This window comes from Nicotiana tabacum, chromosome 7, assembly GCF_000715075.1.
Source record: "Nicotiana tabacum cultivar K326 chromosome 7, ASM71507v2, whole genome shotgun sequence".
NCBI lineage: Eukaryota > Viridiplantae > Streptophyta > Magnoliopsida > Solanales > Solanaceae > Nicotiana > Nicotiana tabacum.
This window is the reverse complement of record NC_134086.1, coordinates 138,625,046-138,645,513: the sequence shown is the minus strand read 5'-3', so window position 1 is coordinate 138,645,513 and position 20,468 is coordinate 138,625,046. Positions and strand designations below refer to the sequence as shown.

Genomic DNA, 20,468 nt, shown 5'->3' with positions numbered 1-20,468 from the left:
CTCCATCAATTTAGCTTTATTATATCAAGATCCATTTTTGGTGTAATTTATCAAGAATCTCCAGTTTATCTAATATTATTTCTTATCCATTGAATACTTTATTTTTGTTATGATAAATATCACATTATGGTGGATGTCTATTCTTCTTCCATGATCTTGATCTCAAATGCTTAATGACATATTCAATGACATATTTTGTATGTTCAATGACATATTCCATGACATATTTTCTTCACTTTTTATACCTAGCCTTGTAATAGATAGGAAAATACACACAATTGAAGAAGAAAATCTCTTCCTTCTCTCTATCTCTATTTCTTGTTCATGTCTTACTAAATTGCTTTTATTTCTTATTCATGTTTTACTGAATTGCTTTTATTTCATAACACGTTATCAGCACGAGTCTCTAACCAATTGTATATATATCTACAAAATATTTCCTACATCCAGAAAGATTGCAATTAGAAGTCATACATATCATCTCATGATTAATGTAAAGAGAAACTACATATGGTAAGTAATGGACCGTAAGAAGGTATAATTATGTTATACTTGTCATCCTTTAATATCTCATATGCACACAACTTCGTACCATACATGTATTGCATAAGCACATATTAATATTACATCATTCATATCACATGAATGAAATAAAATTTTCGAAGTTCTATATGTGAAAATCATAGTAGCAGTTAATTGTTGATATTAGGCATGTCATGGTAACCAAGAATATGTTATATAAGTTGTCTTATGCATATTTGTGTGTTAACTATCTTAAATCTGTCCTACCGCTTTTAACATTTTCTTTTACTTGGATGAATATGTTTTCCTTTTGGATTTTTGCACTTGCATATAGTAAAAAAAAAGGAGAATAAAAAAATTGTCATACTGATTAGAAGAATAAATCATCTTGAAGAAAACAAGAAATACTTCACATCTTTATCTAGGTTGATTAATTACTTCTTTGAAATTTGAAAAACAAATCAGCTACTGAGAAAGTATACTTCATAATTTATGGTCGTATCATTTGAAAGCAAACAGTGATTAGTATGACTACTAGAAGAGGTATTTTCGAGTATCCATGACCTACTTGATGCTTGCTACTGACTTACCATTTTCAAGTATTTTATATGAATGATGCACAAGCTACAACTGGTAAGTTGTTACCTATAATGTCACTTTTCAGGTAATATAAATGCTGAATTTATGTATTAGTACTACATATGTGTTGTTACCTATATGATATACTTTTGATAAATTTATTCACTAATTGTTTGGTTGAATTGAGTGAAGGAAATTCATGGCGTTAAATCAAATCCAATAGGTAGGGTATACCTCGAAAACAACAATATTTTTGAGAGAGACTCAATAAATATTATGACAATGATTTTATGATCCTTTTAAACTCTAATAGAATTTAGAAGAAATATTCTGACTACAAACGATTGTATTTCATATAGATGCTACAAATAATTAATAAAGCTTTACGCTGATTTGAGATTTGTATACTTATTTAAGAAAGCAAATTTGATTTGCTAAGTTGCAAATTAGTTGTGTATAACTTTCTTGGCATGTGATTGAAATTAAGGCTTAAGAATGAATCTCAATATTGTTTAGCCTATTATGCCATTAATTGAGGGTAAGACATCGGGATCAAGTCCTGATGCTCCATAATGATAAGAGTTGGGTTTGAGTCCCAATTTATTATGGCCTAACATGCCTTTATATTGGTAAGGCATTGGGTTTGAGTCCCAATGTACCATATTGATGATATAATAATGACTAAAGAAAAATAATGTATTTTTCATGAAAATGCATGAAAATTGTCCCACTTGATTTCCTCCATTCTTGAAGTGAATGTGATAGCAGTGCATAATAAGTTTCAATGAAGACAAGTGGTTGAACAATGAAAGTGGGCATTCCAAATATCAAAATAATAATAATCATCACTATGATTATAAAAGGAGAACAATAAGGGTTCTCAAAATAGTCCTTCAAAATGTGAAGGTAATGCTTACCATCAAATTGGTATAAAAATAATAAAGCACGCTGCTGATTATGATTCATTCCTTGAAGAGAATGTGACTTGTGATGAGCATTGAGAATGCAAACCATTCCTAAAGTTGAATGTCATAATATGTGATAAAAGCAATGAATAAAGACATGCAATTCATGATTATATGAATACCACACAACTCATCTTTAAGGGAGGTTTGAGTAAAATAAAGAGAATAAATATTATTGTGTGGTTACATGAATATGTCATTGGTCGCGTACATGTGATACGCCAAATATTATTTTGTTATGCCTTATAAAAGTTATTAAAGGCAAAGTTAAAGCAAGAAATGATTTTGCTTATGATGATTTTGACCATGAAAAATTTATTATGATATAATTTTATCCGTGAAGGAGACATTTACCATATGAATGGTATGATAAAAGATCTTGTTGTATAAAAGTTGTTAAAAACTCCGAAAAAATTAATTTGTTACTACCAGGATGAATAAACTTATTCATGACATTGATATTGTAAAGTCTCAAAAGAAACTTTTTGAGTTTCAAATATATAAGTCAAAGTGATTGGCATATTGAGACTATAAATGAAAGAAAGATTGAATATCTTCATATTTCTATAATCATACCGTGTAAATATGAAAGGTTACCCGATCTTCTTTTAATTTGTACTACACAAATATAAACATGATGCTGGAATCATATGCCACAAGTAAACTAGAGGTTTACTAAAACAAATATTAATTGGCATGACCGGTTGACCATCTCGGTTCAATTATGATGCGGAAAATTAATTAAGAATTACATTGACATATATTGAAGAATAGAAGATTCTTCAAGAATTCTCTTATGATGCTTATTCTCATGATATACCAGTTAAAAGGTTGGGATTGAATCACTTGATTTCTGGAAGGAATAAAAGGTGATATATATATGGGCTCAGTCACCTGCCATGCGGACCATTTACTATTATATGATTTTAATAGATGCATTTATTTTATGGTCACATGTGCATTTGTTATCAACTTGCAGTTTGGTTTTTGCAAGATTGCTTGCTCAAATTATTAGAGCACAATTCCAGAATATAAATTATGATGATTTATTTTAATAATACTGGTTTAAATCCTAGTTGGTTTAGCAGAAATTGTATGCCTCCAATTATAGCTAAATCATTGGTTATGAGAACAAAACTCCCAAAAACGAAATTTGGTATGAGATTTATTATTTAATATACAGCAGCACTTGTGCGCATCTAACCAAGTTATAAAAATTTCTCCCTATCACAATCGGTTCAGAGTCAGGAACCAAATAATTCCTATATAGAAATATGGATGTGTTATATGATTTAATTATGCCACCAAAATGCACAAAGATGCATTCCCAAAGATGGTTGGGAAATGTGTTGGTGATCCCAACATTAGGGGGAGAAAATGGGCAGCTGAGAAAGTGATACGTGAAATGAATTATTATGAATACATATAGATCCTCGTACAAGAAAATATAAACTTGAAGTTCAAGTGATAATTCATTTACAAATTATTGCCAGACGCATTTGCTGACCCAAAGCTAAATGTCATATTTCAGCTGCTAATGCTCCAAATAGAATAAAGTCCATGAGGGACAGAGTCTATGGCACGCATGAAGTGTAACAGACCAATCGGTTCCAAAGATAAAACTCCTTGAAGAAGGAGAGGGGCAAATATTCAAAATGGTCATAATAAGGAGGCAAGTGCCCTAGAAGAGCACCACGACATAACACTTCATAAGACCTCATGGGAGAGGATCAGGTACCTGAAAATAATGAAATAAAGAGATCTCAATAAGTTATGTCTTTATTGGTAATAATGGAACCGACATAAAATGATTGTCGATGATATTGTTAACATAATGTAGCGCTCAATATTATTAATATTGACGAGGATCTTGAGATCAAATCTGTCATGAAATTTGGACGGATAAAAGATTGGCCAAATAAAAATACGCAATGAAATTGACTTCACTTGAAAAATGTGAAGTTGGACGGATAGTCCAACACCTGAAAGTATAAAGTCAATTGAGGTATAAATGTGTTCTTGTGCGAAAGGTTCAAGTCGATAGACATAAAGACGACTTGTGGCACAAGAAAATTAGTAAATATCCTCACATTGATTATATAGAGACATGTTCTCTTATAGTGGATATAGTCACTTCAGGTTTTAATCTGGTAATATATGGAAAACTTGATATGCGTATAGTGGATATCATTGAAAGATTTAAATTGTCTTGGAGCATATTAAGGTTTCCAAGAAATTTATTAAATAAAGCTTCAAAAATCCTAATACAGATTGAAACAATCAGGGCGCATGTGGTATAATCGCCCGAGAGAGTACTTGTTGAAAGAAGGGTACAAGAATAATTCAATTTGTCCTTATAAAAGGATTCGAATTTGAATTTGTTATAATCGCTATGTATGTTGATGATTCAAATATCATTAGAACTCCCGGGGAGCTTCATAAAGCAGTAGACTGTTTAAAGAAAAAAAAATTTGAAATGAAAGATCTTAGAAAGACGAAATTTCATCTTGGTCTACAAATTGAGTATATGAAAGATGAAATTTTTGTCCATCAATCAACATACACTGAAAATATTTTAAAGCGATTCTATATGGATAAAGTACATCCATTAAGTACCCTGATGGTTGTAAGATTACTCGATATAAATAAAGATCCACTCCGACCTCATGAAAATAATGAAGAGCGTCTTGGTCCTAAAGTACCATATCTTAATGCAATTGGTGCGTTAATATATCTTGCTAACACTACGAGGCCTGACATAACTTTTCCAGTTAATATCTTAGCAAGATATAGCTCCGCTCAAGGAAACATTGGAATGAAATCAAGCACATATTGCGTTATCTAAGGGAGATTACCGATGTGGGCTTATTTTATGGCAATGATTGCAATACCGATCTTGTTGGTTATGCCGATGTGGGGTATTTATCTGACACACACACAAGGCTTGATCTCAAACATGCTATGTATTTACATGTGGAGGCACTGCCATATCTTGGCGATCGACTAAGCAATCAATCATGGCTACTTCTTCTAATCATGCTGAGATAATTGCTATTCATGAAGCAAGCCGAGAATGTATTTGGTTGAGGTCTATAACATTTCACCAAAGTTATTTTTCACACATGATCTTCAAAAGAATGGTGATATCAATGTGCAACAGATTCGTTCAAGTGATAATATGGTTGATTTGTTCACCAAATCTCTACCGACGTCAACCTTCAAGAAACTAGTGTACAAGATTGGGATGTGAATGATCAAGGATGTGAATTGATGCTCTCATCAGGGGGAGTTAATACGCGTTGTACTCTTTTTCCTTACAAGGTTTTGTCCCACTGGGTTTTTCCTTGCAAGGTTTTTAACGAGGCAACCAAAAGGCTATTTCTAAACATGTGTACTCTTTTTCCTTCACTAGGATTTTTTCCCATAGGGTTTTTTTCTAGTAAGGTTTTAACGAGGCATATTATCTATGGACATCCAAGGGGAAGTGTTATGATAAATATCACATTATAGTGGATGTCTACTCTTCTTCCATGATCTTGATCTCAAATGCTTAATGACATATTCAATGACATATTTTGTATGTTCAATGACATATTCCATGACATATTTTCTTCAATCTTTATGCGTATATAAAGGCCTTGTAATAGATAGGAAAATACACACAATTGAAGAAGAAAATCTCTTCATTCTCTCTATCTCTATTTCTTGTTCATGTTTTACTAAATTGCTTTTATTTCTTGTTCATGTTTTACTAAATTGTTTTTATTTCATAACAATTTTGGTCTTTACACATAACTCCTGGATCAGACATCTATTCCAAACAATTTAGTTGAAGAGGGACCACCTAACCTAAGAGTATTATTTCTAGAGAATTTTCTTCTCAAGAATGGTTGATTAAAATAAAGATTAAATGTAAGCATATGAATAATTTTTCCAATTCTTTTCTAAAATGAATTCTCTATGTTAAATATGTCAAAAGATACAACGTTGTTACGAATGGAGTACATGTATTGCTAATATCAGTGTTATTTTTTAAATAGAATCAAGTAATACTCGAGTAATAATACAGAATTTACTAGGAGAATAAACTCGAGAAAATAAAATTTAAGTAAATAGTTACTGGAAATGTATTAAATAAACGAAAAACACCCGTAGCATTTAAATAACACTTTGGTACCATCACTCTTCCCTCTGTGCAGCCTTAGGAGCCCCAATACCATAGCTACAGCCCCGCTAGCAAACCCAAATTACCAGTGCTATAAAACATGTATCTGTAATCATGTAGAGAAGTACAGTATGAAACCATATGATTTGCACATTCATTTTTATGTTTTTCACGACCCGGATTTCCCACCCTCAGGAGTCGTGATTGCGCCTACTAATGTGAGCTAGGCAAGCCAATTCTTAACTGCTACTTTATTAACAAATTACTTCTTTTGACAATTATCAGTAATATCATGAAAACAACGGAATTAAATAAATATGCACAAGATGTAAATTAAAGAAACTGAACAATAATGCGGAAATCAACATATGTATCTACCCAAGAACTGGTGTCACATTACCCACGAACTTCTAAGAGTACTAAATACAACCGTTTGAAAGAAGAATATAAATTGTTTGTCTCGAAAACATGAGATAACAGACTGAAATAAAAGATAGAGGAGACGTCGGGCCTGCGGACGCCTGCAAGGCTACCTCGGTGTCTCACTGGACTGAAGCCTGGCTCCCGCGCTACTGCTGCTATCCAAGACCTGGATCTGTTCAAAAGAGCATAGAGTGTAGTATCGGCACAACCGACCCTATGTGCTGGTACGTGCCCAGCCTAACCTCGGCAAAGTAGTGACGAGGCTATGACCAGACTCCAAATAAACCCGTGCAGTTCATATATATATATACAACGGGAAAAGATACAGGAATAACCAGTCAATGCGGGTAGGGGAAACATGATGTGGGGGTGAATACAGTTCCGAATAGAAAGACATCAAGTAAGGAAGGAAACAACATAACTAGCATATCAACAAGGAAGCAGAAATCAACAATTTGCACGATAATACCCTTCGTGCTTTACGCTCTTCCTCACCCAAACAACAATCACAAGGCAAATAGGGTAAGGAAATCTAATACCTCGAAATAATCAAATAACAGCAGGTAATGAAAGAAACATCATAACTCAGATATCAACAAGGAAATTAGAAATCAACAAATGCACGGCATCACCCTTCGTGTTTTTACTCTCTTTCCTCACCATATAATCAATAAAATCGGCACGGAATGGTACATCGTGCGGCACGGCATTACCCTTTGTACTTTACACTCTTTTCTCACCATATAATCAATAAATATCGGTACGGAATGGTACATCGTACGACACGGTAACACCCTTCGTGCTTTACACTCTTTCCTCACAATAGCAAATAATGCACGGCATCACCTTTCGTGCTTTATCGCTCTTCCTCACCCAAACAACAATCACAAACAAGGGGCAAGGGATTAAACAAATAATAATAATAATAATAGAAATCCCGCAATGGAATACAATTAAACAGCCAAGTCCCGGCAATGGAACAATATCAATAAATCTCAACATTCCGGCAAGGGAGATAATCAACAAAGCAACAAACATCCCGGCAAGGGAACAATTTAATAACTTTTTCTCTTTCTTTCACTTCTTACTTTATAACTCACTTTACCACTTGAGCCAATGCTCCAAAGGGTTTCATTTATCTCATATAATTTCACAATTCGTATTACCACTCGAGCCAATGCTTCTAGAAGTTCAAAGATCACAATTTCTTTCACATGCTTTCTACAACATATAGAAATCATTATTTAGGCATGAAAGACACAACAAGATCAGAATATCCGCAATATAAAGACTCACGGTCATACTAGACATCAACGTATAGATACTCGTCACCATGCCTATACGTCGTACTCGACAATTAGCACGTAGCAAATAAAACTCAACTCTTAATCCTTCAAGCTAAGGTTAGACCAAACACTTACCTCAACTTCCACGACCAAATCAATCCACAACAACCGCTTTCCCTCTCGAATTCGGCTCCAACTCAATCAAGTCTATACAATAATGACTTCATAATATCAATATATGCTAAACAAATCAAACCCAATGCCTAATTATAGATTTCCAAGCTTTCTTCCCAAAATTCCAAAAATCGACCCCGGGCCCGCTTGGTCAAAACACGAGGTTCGGACCAAATTCATATCACCCATTCACCCACGAGCCCAATATATAATTTGTTTTCAAATTCGACCCCAAATCGAGGTCTAAATCAAGAAAAATCAAAAAGCCCTAACTCTATCCAAATCCCCAATTTTCTACCCAAAATTTCATGTTTTAGGCTTAGGAATTCATTAGATGTTGATGAAAACGAGTTAAGGTCTAGATGTTTTAGGCTTAGGAATTCATTAAATGAAGGAAACAAGTTAATGATTACTAACCCACGAAGTTTTGGTGAAAGAAAGCTTCAATGGACGCCTAAGGACCTTGGAGAAGAAGGAGCTCGTGAAACTTGTGAAAAATCCCGTAATACACTGTTCTGGAATTAGAATTATAACTGGGCGAAATTGCCTTTCGCGTTCGCGACAGGTTGGTCGCATTCGCGATAGGCTGGTAGCATTCGCGAAGGGTAGAACTTACAGGCCATCACGATCGCAGAAAGGGTATCGCGAACGCGTAGAATAAAAGTGCAGGGGTTCAGAAGTTGCTCTATGCGAACGCGTGGGACTTCACGCGAACACGATGAAGGGAGTCCTGGACACTACGCAAACGCGAGATTACGAGTGCAAACGCAAAGGGAAATAAGGCTAAGCCCCTCGGGGTCAATTGACCCTATGCGAACGTGAAGCCAATGCTGCGAACGCGATGAAAGGAAAATGGGAAGCTTCGCGAACGCGAAGAAGGAATGACCTGCAATTACTGAAGCCAAAATCTGCAATCTTTCTAAGTTTGGAACCACTCTGAAACACTCCCGAGCCCTCGGGGCTACTAGCCAAACACATGCACCAACTCAACAACATTCGACGAACTTAACTGTGCGATCAAATAGCCAAAATAACATCAAAAACAATGAATCAAACCTCAAAATCACTAGTTTTTCTTCAAACTTCATAAACTTTCAAATTTAGAGTTTTAAGTCCGAAACACGTCTAATGACGTCCAATTTCAACCAAACTTCACTGAAATATCTTAAACCACATTAAGACCTGTATCAAGCGCCGGAACCAAAATACGGGCCCGATACCAACACGTTCTAACCAGTTTTCATTCCAATTTTCTTTATAAATTTCAGAAAAACAATTTACTCAAAAATTCATTTCTTAGGCTTGGGACCTCGGAATTCGATTTCGGGCATACGCCCAAGTCCCATATTTTCCTACGGACCCTCCGAGACCATCAAATCATGGGTCCAGGTCCGTTTACCCATAATATTGACCGGAGTCAAATTTACTCATTTTAATATCAAAATTTAGCATTTTTCACAGAATTTCTTATTTAGGCTTTCCGGCTACACGCCCGGACTACGCACGCAAATTGAGGCGACTAAAAATGCGGTTTTCAAGGCCTCGAAAGCACATAATGGGTAAGAAAACAGGTGATGACCCTTTGGGTCGTCACATTCTCCACCTCTAAAACAATCGTTTGTCCTTGAACAGACAAAAGAAAGAAGTACCTGAGTCGGAGAATAGATAGGGATAACGGCTCCGCATATTGGACTCGGACTCCCAGGTCGATGCCTCAGGAGGCTGACCTCTCCACTAAACACGAACAAAAGGGAAACTCCTGGATCTCAACTGACGAACCTGCCAATCTAGAATAGCTACAGACTCCTCCTCATAAGACAGATCCTTGTCCAACTGGAAAGTGTTGAAATCTAACACGTGGGATGGATTACCGTGATACTTCCGGAGCATGGACGCATGAAAAACTGGATGCACGGCTGATAAGCTAGGCGGCAATGCAAGTCTATAAGCCACATCTCCCACTCGATCAAGAATCTCAAACGGGCCAATGAACCAAGGGCTAAGCTTGCCCTTCTTCCCGAATCTCATCACGCCCTTCATAGGCGACACTCGGAGCAATACCAGCTCACCAACCATGAATGCCATATCTCGAACCTTGCGGTCTGCATAACTCTTTTGCCTGGACTGGCTGTACGAAGCCTATCCTAAATAATCCTGACCTTGTCCAAGGCCCCCTTAACCAAATCTGTACCCAACAACCGAGCCTCTCCCGGCTCAAACCATCCAACCGGAGATCGACATCGCCTACCAGATAAAGCCTCATAAGGAGCCATCTGGATACTCGACCGGTAGCTATTATTATAGGCAAACTTTGCTAAAGGCAAGAACTGATCCCACGAACCTCCAAAGTCAATAACACAAGCTCGGAGCATATCCTCCAATATCTGAATAGTCCGCTCAGACTGCTTGTCCGTCTGAGGATGAAATGTTGTACTCAACTCAAGTTGGGTGCCCAACTCTCGCTGAACTGCTCTCCAGAAACGCGAAGTAAACTGTGTACCTCGGTCCGAAATGATAGATACCGGCACACCATGAAGGCGAACAATCTCCCGGATATAGATCTTAGCTAACCTCTCGGATGAATAGGAGACTGCCACAGGAATGAAATGCGCTGACTTGGTCAGCCTATCAGCAATGACCCAAACCGCGTCAAACTTCTTCCGAGTCAACGGAAGTCCAGTAACGAAGTCCATAGTGATTTGCTCCCACTTCCACTCGGGAAGCTCAATCCTCTGAAACAATCCACCAGGCCTCTGATGCTCGTACTTAACTTGCTGACAATTCAAACACCGTGCCACATATGCCACAATATCCTTCTTCATTCTACGCCACCAATAATGTTGCCGCAAATCCTGATACATCTTCGCGACACACAGATGAATAGAGTACCGGGAACTATGGGCCTCCTCTAAAATCAACTCTCGAAGCCCCTCCACTTTAGGCACACAAACTCGCCCCTGCAGTCTCAAAACTCCATCAGCATCTAAGGTAACCTACTTGGCACCTCCACGCTGCACCGTGTCTCTAAGGACACACAAATGGGGATCATCAAACTGCTGATCACAGATACGCTCCAACAATAAAGAATGAGCGACCGTGCAAGCTAATACCTGACTAGGATCAGAAATATCCAACCTCACGAATCCATTGGCTAAGGCCTGAACATCCAAAACAAGCGACTCTGACTGACCGGAATAAAACAAGACTGCCCATACTAGCCGACTTCCTACTCAAAGCATCGGCCACCACATTGGCCTTCCCCGGGTGATATAAGATAGTGATATCATAATCCTTCAACAACTCCAACCACCTCATCTGCCTCAAATACAGATAGTGCCTCCAAATCTTCAATGCGTGAACAATGGCTGCCAACTCCAAATCATGCACTGGATAGCTTTTCTCATGAATCTTCAACTGCCTCGAAGCATAAGCAATGACCTTGCTATCTTGCGTCAACACTGCACCAAGTCCAATACGGGAAACATCACAATAGACTGTATAAGGCCCTGAACCTGTGGGCAAAGCCAATACCGGTGTCGTAGTCAGAGCTGTCTTGAGCCTCTGAAAGCTCGCCTCACACTCGTCCGACCATCTGAACTGGGCACCCTTCTAGGTCAACTGGACATCGGGGCTGCAATAGATGAGAAACCCTCCACGAACCGACGATAGTAGCCTGCCAACCCCAAGAAACTCCTAATATCTGTAGCTGATGTTGGTCTAGGCCAGTTCTTGACTGCTTCAATCTTCTTCGGGTCAACCTGAATACCCTCTGTTGATACGACATGACCCGGGAATGCAACTGAACTCAACGAGAACTCACGCTTCGAGAACTTCGCATATAGCTGACTATCCTTCAGAGTCTGAAGAACCACTCTGAGATGCAGCTCGTGCTCTTCCTAGCTGCGGGAATATACCAAGACATTACCAATGAAGACTATCACGAACGAGTCCAAATAAGGCCTGAACACTCAGTTCATCAAATCCATAAAAACTGATGGGGCATTTGTCAACCCAAATGACATAACCAAGAACTCGTAATGCCCATACCGAGTGTGAAAAGATGTCTTAGGGACATCAGGTACCCTAATCCTCAACTGATGGTAGCCAGATATCAAGTCTATCTTTGAAATACCTTGGCACCTTGAAGCTGATCGAATAAAGCATCACCCTTCATGCTTTACGCTCTTCCTCACTCAAACAACAATCACAAGGCAAATAGGGTAAGGAAATCTAATACCTCAAAATAATCAAATAACAACTGGTAATGAAAGAAATAACATAACTCAGATATCAACAAGGAAATCAGAAATCAACAAATGCACGGCATCACCCTTCGTGCTTTTACTCTCTTTCCTCACCATATAATCAATAAAATCGGCACGGAATGGTACATCGTGCGACACGGCATCACCCTTCGTGCTTTACACTCTTTTCTCACCATATAATCAATAAATATCGGTACGGAATGGTACATTGTACGGCAGGACATCACCCTTCGTGCTTTACACTCTTTCCTCACAATAGCAAACAATGCACGACATTACCAATGAAGACTATCACGAACGAGTCCAAATAAGGCCTGAACACTCAGTTCATCAAATCCATAAAAACTGATGGGGCATTTGTCAACCCAAATGACATAACCAAGAACTCGTAATGCCCATACCGAGTGTGAAAAGATGTCTTAGGGACATCAGGTACCCTAATCCTCAACTGATGGTAGCCAGATATCAAGTCTATCTTTGAAATACCTTGGCACCTTGAAGCTGATCGAATAAAGCATCACCCTTCATGCTTTACGCTCTTCCTCACTCAAACAACAATCACAAGGCAAATAGGGTAAGGAAATCTAATACCTCAAAATAATCAAATAACAACTGGTAATGAAAGAAATAACATAACTCAGATATCAACAAGGAAATCAGAAATCAACAAATGCACGGCATCACCCTTCGTGCTTTTACTCTCTTTCCTCACCATATAATCAATAAAATCGGCACGGAATGGTACATCATGCGACACGGCATCACCCTTCGTGCTTTACACTCTTTTCTCACCATATAATCAATAAATATCGGTACGGAATGGTACATTGTACGGCAGGACATCACCCTTCGTGCTTTACACTCTTTCCTCACAATAGCAAACAATGCACGACATTACCCTACGTGCTTTATCGCTCTTCCTCACCCAAACAACAATCACAAATAAGGGGCAAGGGATTAAACAAATAATAATAATAGAAATCCCGGCAAGGGAATACAATTAAACAGCTAAGTCCCGGCAAGGGAACAATATCAATAAATCTCAACATCCCGGCAAGGGAGATAATCAACAAAGCAACAAGCATCCCGGCAAGGGAACAATTTAATAACTTTTTCTCTTTCTTTCATTTCTTACTTTATAACTCACTTTACCACTTGAGCCAATGCTCCAAAGGGTTTCATTTATCTCATATACTTTCACAATTCGTATTACCACTCGAGCCAATGCTTCTCGAAGTTCAAAGATCACAATCAATCCACAACAACCGCTTTTCCTCTCGAATTTGGCTCCAACTGAATCAAGTCTATACAATAATGACTTCATAATATCAATATATTCTAAACAAATCAAACCCAATGCCTAATTATAGATTTCCAAGCTTTCTTCCCAAAATTCCAAAAATCGACCCCGGGCCCGCTTGGTCAAAACACGAGGTTCGGACCAAATTCATATCACTCATTCACCCACGAGCCCGAATATATAATTTATTTTCAAATTCGACCCAAATCGAGGTCTAAATCAAGAAAAATCAAAAAGCCCTAACTCTATCCAAATCTCCAATTTTCTACCTAAAATTTCATGTTTTAGGCTTAGGAATTCATTAGATGTTGATGAGAAATGAAGGAAACGAGTTAAGGATTACTAACCCACAAAGTTTTGGTGAAAGAAAGCTTCAATGGACGCCTAAGAACCTTGGAGAAGAAGGAGCTCGTGGAACTTGTGAAAAATCCCGTAATACACTGTTCTGGAATTAAAATTATAACTGGGCGAAATTGCCCTTCGCGTTCGCGACAAGCTGGTCGCATTCGCGAAGGGTAGAACTTACAGGCCATCGCGATCGCAGAAAGGCTATCGCGAACGCGTAGAATAAAAGTGCAGGGGTTCAGAGTTGCTCTATGCGAACGCGTGGGACTTCACGCGAACACGATGAAGGGAGTCCTGGACACTACGCGAACGCGAGATTACGAGTGCGAACGCAAAGGGAAAGAAGGCTAAGCCCCCCAGGGTCAATTGACCCTACGCGAACGCGAAGCCAATGCTACGAACGTGATGAAAGGAAAATGGGAAGCTTCGCGAACGCGGAGGATGCGTCGCGAACGCGAAGAAGGAATGACCTGCAACTGCTGAAGCCAAAATCTGCAATCTTTCTAAGTTTGAAACCACTCCGAAACACTCCCGAGCCCTCGGGGCTACTAGCCAAACACATGCACCAACTCAAAAACATTCTACGAACTTAACCGTGCGATCAAATCGCCAAAATAACATCAAAAACAATGAATCAAACCTCAAAATCACTTGTTTTTCTTCAAACTTCATAAACTTTCAAATTTAGAGTTTTAAGTCCGAAACACGTCTAACGACGTCCAATTTCAACCAAACTTCACAGAAATATCTTAAACCACATATAAGACATGTACCGAGAGCCGAAACCAAAATACGGGCCCGATACCAACACGTTCTAACCAATTTTCATTTCAATTTTCTTTATAAATTTCAGAAAAATAATTTTACTCAAAAATTCATTTCTCGGGCTTGGGATCTCGGAATTCGATTCCGGGCATACTTCCAAGTCCCATATTTTCCTACGGACTCTCCGGGACTGTCAAATTACGGGTCCGGGTCTGTTTACCCAAAATGTTGACCGAAGTCAAATTTACTCATTTTAATATCAAATTTTAGCATTTTTCACAGAATTTCATATTTAAGCTTTCCGGCTACACGCACGGCTGCGCATGCACATCGAAGCGACTAAAATTGAGGTTTTCAAGGCCTCGGAAGCACGAAATGGGTAAGAAAACAGGTGATGACCCCTTTGGATCGTCACAATGTTGTATTTTGTATACCCTAGCTGGCATTATGTAATGAAAAAATATCAATGTTTTGAAAATTTCTGTAACTAGAGAATTGGAGTATGATCATAAGGAGCACCATTGAAGAAAACACCCGTACTTCATGTACCATAGGTCGTCTGATGACTGATTTTTCAGCAAGATGTTTGGCATTGCACTATGCTCTACTTCTTTTGTCTGGCTTTTATCTAGTCTCGAGAGAGAGATGAGTTACTGTCTTATTTGTTTTTAAACATATCTGAGCAAAAAATGTGAAAATGTCATTAGACGAGCCGAAGCAAAAAAGATCAATCTCGTTAGTCAAACCTTATCAGTTGACAGTAATGTTTGTTGATATTTATTTTGGTTCCTGCTTTTGTTAATCTCCTGAAATCTCTTGTACTGAAATTGGCTTATAATCCAACTAGGTTCGGTTTGGTATTAATCCAAAAAGTAAAAGTAGTACTTGATCTGAATCCAAACCAAACTGATAACATGTATACCATTTTTAATTTTAACACATAAAATATTTATGATAATTTTAACACATAAAATATTTATGATAATAACATACCTACTATGTACACAAACCTTAATTACCTCTACTTAGTGAAAGAAACATATAAAATATTTGTTTCTATAGAAGTTCTATAGACTTTGTTTATAGTTTCCATTTTTTTTTCTTTTTCTGGTGACTTTGACATCTGATTTTGTAGTGGCTTTGTCTGTATAGAATCGCACACAACGTGCTGATAACCATTGCATTTTTGTTTTCCTGTTGCTTTTCTTTGGAGATAAGGGCAGTAACGTAGCCAAATAGAGTGAAAGGTGGTTAGTTGAATACCCTTCATCGAAAAATTATTTTGAGTATATAGAATATTATACTGTGTATATAAATTAAAATTTTCTTTTAATACATCTATATTATATTAAAAAGAAGCATATGGTTAAGGCAAGTGGTGTATTGAGAAAATGCCACTTGGCACTTTTAAATATAATCTAAATAGATTTTGAACAAAATCTAATAAGAATCGGGATAAAATCTAATGAGAAATATCAACAATTTTTTTGAATTAATACCTATATTCCATACCCATAAATGGTGCATTTCATCAATCAACACTAAATCATACCAATCAAATGTAATCTAACGTTAAATGTAAAGTAAGATTTTGTTACTAATTGATCTAATGTTTTTCTCATTTTAATAAAACATGAAAAGAAAAGAATCAATAAATTTAGAGTAATAGTTACTAATTTCAAAATTAAGTTAAAGAAAAAATGTAATCAATTAGTGAATATTTTAACTTTTAAATTTTTCAAATTTTTTGGGTCAAGCATGCGATTTTGTTACTAATTGCTCTAAATGTTTTGCCTATGTTAACAAAAACACACACACAAAAAAAATTCAATATGACATTGCTGTTTATACGTTGAACGAAGTAAAAATCAAATCTTAGCTTTAAATATGACATTACTTTGATTAAAGGTAGATTATTAAATATGAAAAACCAATTAAAATATCATGTAGAAAAATAAAATACAAACAGGAAATAGAAATAATATGTGGATATTTATACTTTGAATATAATCAGAAAATTATAAAATTGTGAAAAAATATTTTTTTAAAATAATAAGTAATTCGGAGTAAAAAAAATACTTATATTATATTAAAAAGAAAGCAACGAACACAATGTTAATCCAAGTGACAAGGTAATAAAAAGTTATTAACAATTTAATAATAAGAGTGCATAATATCATATAAAAATAATGAACGTAGAGTTATTCAATAATTATATGATTTTTTGGTAAATCTTTTATTCTAACTTCAAATAATAGGTAAAATTCAAATATATTTAAAAATTCAGGATAAAATACTAATAATAATTCCCTTTGGCCTGAAGTTTTTTGACAAGGTTTGATCAATAATTATATGATTCATTTATCTTAATTTTTTTTATAGATTTTGCTAAAAGATATTAAGAAAAAAGACGAGGTACTATAGTTGATTTTTTTTTCCAGCTTGACATAGTTATTTGAAAATTAGTTCTCAAGAATGTCAAGCACTTCTTATTGAGTAGCAAGAAATGAATCATAACAATGAGATCAAATATCAGATAAATCATAAATAGACTACTAAGCATTTAGATATGTGTTAAAGCATAACCTGGTAAGAGGAGAATAGTCGATAAAGTATTAAGTCAAGTGACAAGCTATTAAAAATTTCACATGGTAAATTTTGGTCAATATTAATTAGCAATATAACAAAATTGGATATAAATTATTTTTTGAATTAAGTGTAAGTATTTATTAATCTGAATTAAAAGATAAAATATTTGAGTCAAGTCTCAAGCGTCGTCAGTTTTTGAATTTCAATTAAAAAATATTCATTAGCAAATTTTCATAAAAATAAAACTCTATTTTCTAGAATAATGAGAATAATTTTTCGAAAAATAATTGGTTTGTCTTCAACACAATCGTTTTCTAAATACATATTTTTAGGAACAAAACATATAAGAAAAGAATCTGCATATGGGTTAAAATTAAATAATGGCGTAGATCTTTTACTATCAAGAACTTCTAATATATATGTTTTTTGGAATAGTTCATTATTACATTTTGAAGAAAGTATGACATCATAGAGTTTATCTATTGGGTATACTAAAATAAATTAAGAAGATAGTTTAATTTTGTTAAAGTAATATAATCTCATGTGCTTAAACAAGTAAAATTATAATTTGCTATGATTAATATTTTTAATGTGATCCGTGCATCACACGGGTACTAATACTAGTATATATTAAACTTTGAATATCCTTAGCGAAATTTTTAACTTCGCAACGGGATAGGGACAATGTCAAACTCTATAACTACTTCGCGGTGTCGCCCTTTGTTGTACTTTTATTGAGTATTTCTTATTATTTTTTGTCACCAGATAATGCCTCCCACTTTGTACTGATCAAGTCCTTATTTGTACTTTGCTCTTTGCTTAGTGGGTAACCATGAAGCTATTACATTAATGTGCAAAATTATGTCACATTGCCTATAAAAATTAGAGCTCTCTACTCAAATATGCAAGACAAGTCTTAGTTCTATCTTTCCCTTTTCCAGCTATAGTTTGTTGCAAATCAAAATGACAAGCTTAGGGAAGTTGGGCCAATGGCCCTTACTAACAGCTGCTTTGGCAATTTGCTTAGTAGCCAGCACTGTTGTTGCTGATTACTCTTATGGCTATACTTCTCCTTCTTACAACTCTAAGAAGTACTACAAATCACCATCTCCATCCAAGTATGAGGTACCCACTCCTTACTACAAGAAAACTGAGAAACCTACTGCACATTCTCCGTCACACTACTATAAATCTCCAGCACCATCGAAGCACGACTATTACAAGTCGCCATCACCAATAAAATATTACAAATCACACTTGCCAACAAAATATTACAAGTCGCCTGCTCCTTCAAAGCAATACTATAAATCACCCGTTGTAGTGAAATATTACAAGTCACCCGCTCCGATAAAACATTATTACAAGTCGCTTGTTCCATCAAAACACTACTACAAGTCACCATCTCCTTCAAAACACTATTATAAGTCACTGGTTGCAAAGAAGTATTACAAGAAACATACTCCTTCAAAGTATTACTACAAGTCACCTGTTCCTTCAAAGAATTACTATAAGTCACCAGCTCCTTCAAAACACTACTACAAGGCACCAGTTGCAACCATACATTACAAGTCACCCGCTCCCTCAAAGCATTATTACAAGTCACCTGCTCCCACAAAGTATTATTACAAGTCCCCAACTCCTTCAAAGTACTACTACAAGTCCCCGTCGCCAGCAAAGTACTACAAGTCGCCTACAACCTACAATTCACCACCTCCACCAAAAACCTATGAACAATCGCCATCGTATTACTCACCTCCACCACCAACTTACTACAAGCAAACACCTAACTACGCTTCACCTCCACCACCTTTGAAGTACGAGAAATCTGTCACCTATGCTTCACCTCCACCACCAATATACTACAAGCAAGCACCCAACTATGTTTCACCTCCACCACCTGTGAAGTACGAGCAAGCACCCACCTATGCTTCACCTCCACCACGAACGTACTACAAGCAAACACCCACCTATGCTTCACCTCCACCACCTGTGAAGTACGAGCAATCTTCCACCTATGTTTCACCTCCACCACCAACGTACTACAAGTAAACACCCACGTATGCTTCACCTCCACCACCTGTGAAGTACGAGCAAGCACCCACCTATGCTTCACCTCCACCACCTGTGAAGCACGAGCAATCTGCCACCTATGCTTCACCTCCACCACCAACGTACTACAAGCAAACACCCATCTATGCATCACCTCCATACGAGCAGTCAGTCTCCTATGCTTCACCTCCACCACCGGCAACATCTCCCCCACCAACCTACTACTAATATTCAACCCTTCCCCTCAATTATTTTCTACATCTCCATGACTTATAACACCTTTTCATCCTCCTTCCGAGTATTTCCATTTCCTTTCCGCCATAATTTTATGTATGTTCCACAAAATGATCGGCTTTGCTTGCTGTGTATTCTTTTATTTTAGTAATTTGAAATATTTATTGTTTGAGTTTTAAGTAAGATTCTTGAGATCTCCATCAATTTGGCTTTATTATATCAAGATCCTTTTTTGGTGTAATTTATCAAGAATCTCCAGTTTATCTAGTATTATTTCTTATCCATTGAATACTTTATTTTTGTTATGATAAATATCACATTATGGTGGATGTCTATTCTTCTTCCATGATCTTGATCTCAAATGCTTAATGACATATTCAATGATATATTTTGTATGTTCAATGACATATTCCATGATATTTTCTTCACTTTTTATGCCTATATAAAGGCCTTGTAATAGATAGGAAAATACACACAATTAAAGAAGAAAATCTCTTCCTTCTCTCTATCTCTATTTCTTGTTCATGTTTTACTAAATTGCTTTTATTTCATAACACGTTATCAGCACGAGTCTCTAACCAATTGTATATATATATATATATAAAATTCCTACATCCAAATATTTCTCTAACCAATTGTATATATATCTACAAAATATTTCCTACATCCGGAAAGATTGCAATTAGAAGTCATACATATCATCTCATGGTTAGATGTAAAGAAAAATTACATATGGTAAGTAATGGACCGTAAGAAGGTATAATTATGTTATACTTGTCATCCTTTAATATCTCATATGCACACAAC

General features: G+C 36.4%; 1 pseudogene; it reads left to right on the top strand.

The window, feature by feature from the left end:
- Window positions 1-520: 520 nt before the first annotated feature.
- On the top strand, window positions 521-19,741 carry LOC107821635 (uncharacterized; annotated as a pseudogene).
- The last annotated feature ends 727 nt before the right edge of the window (window positions 19,742-20,468 follow it).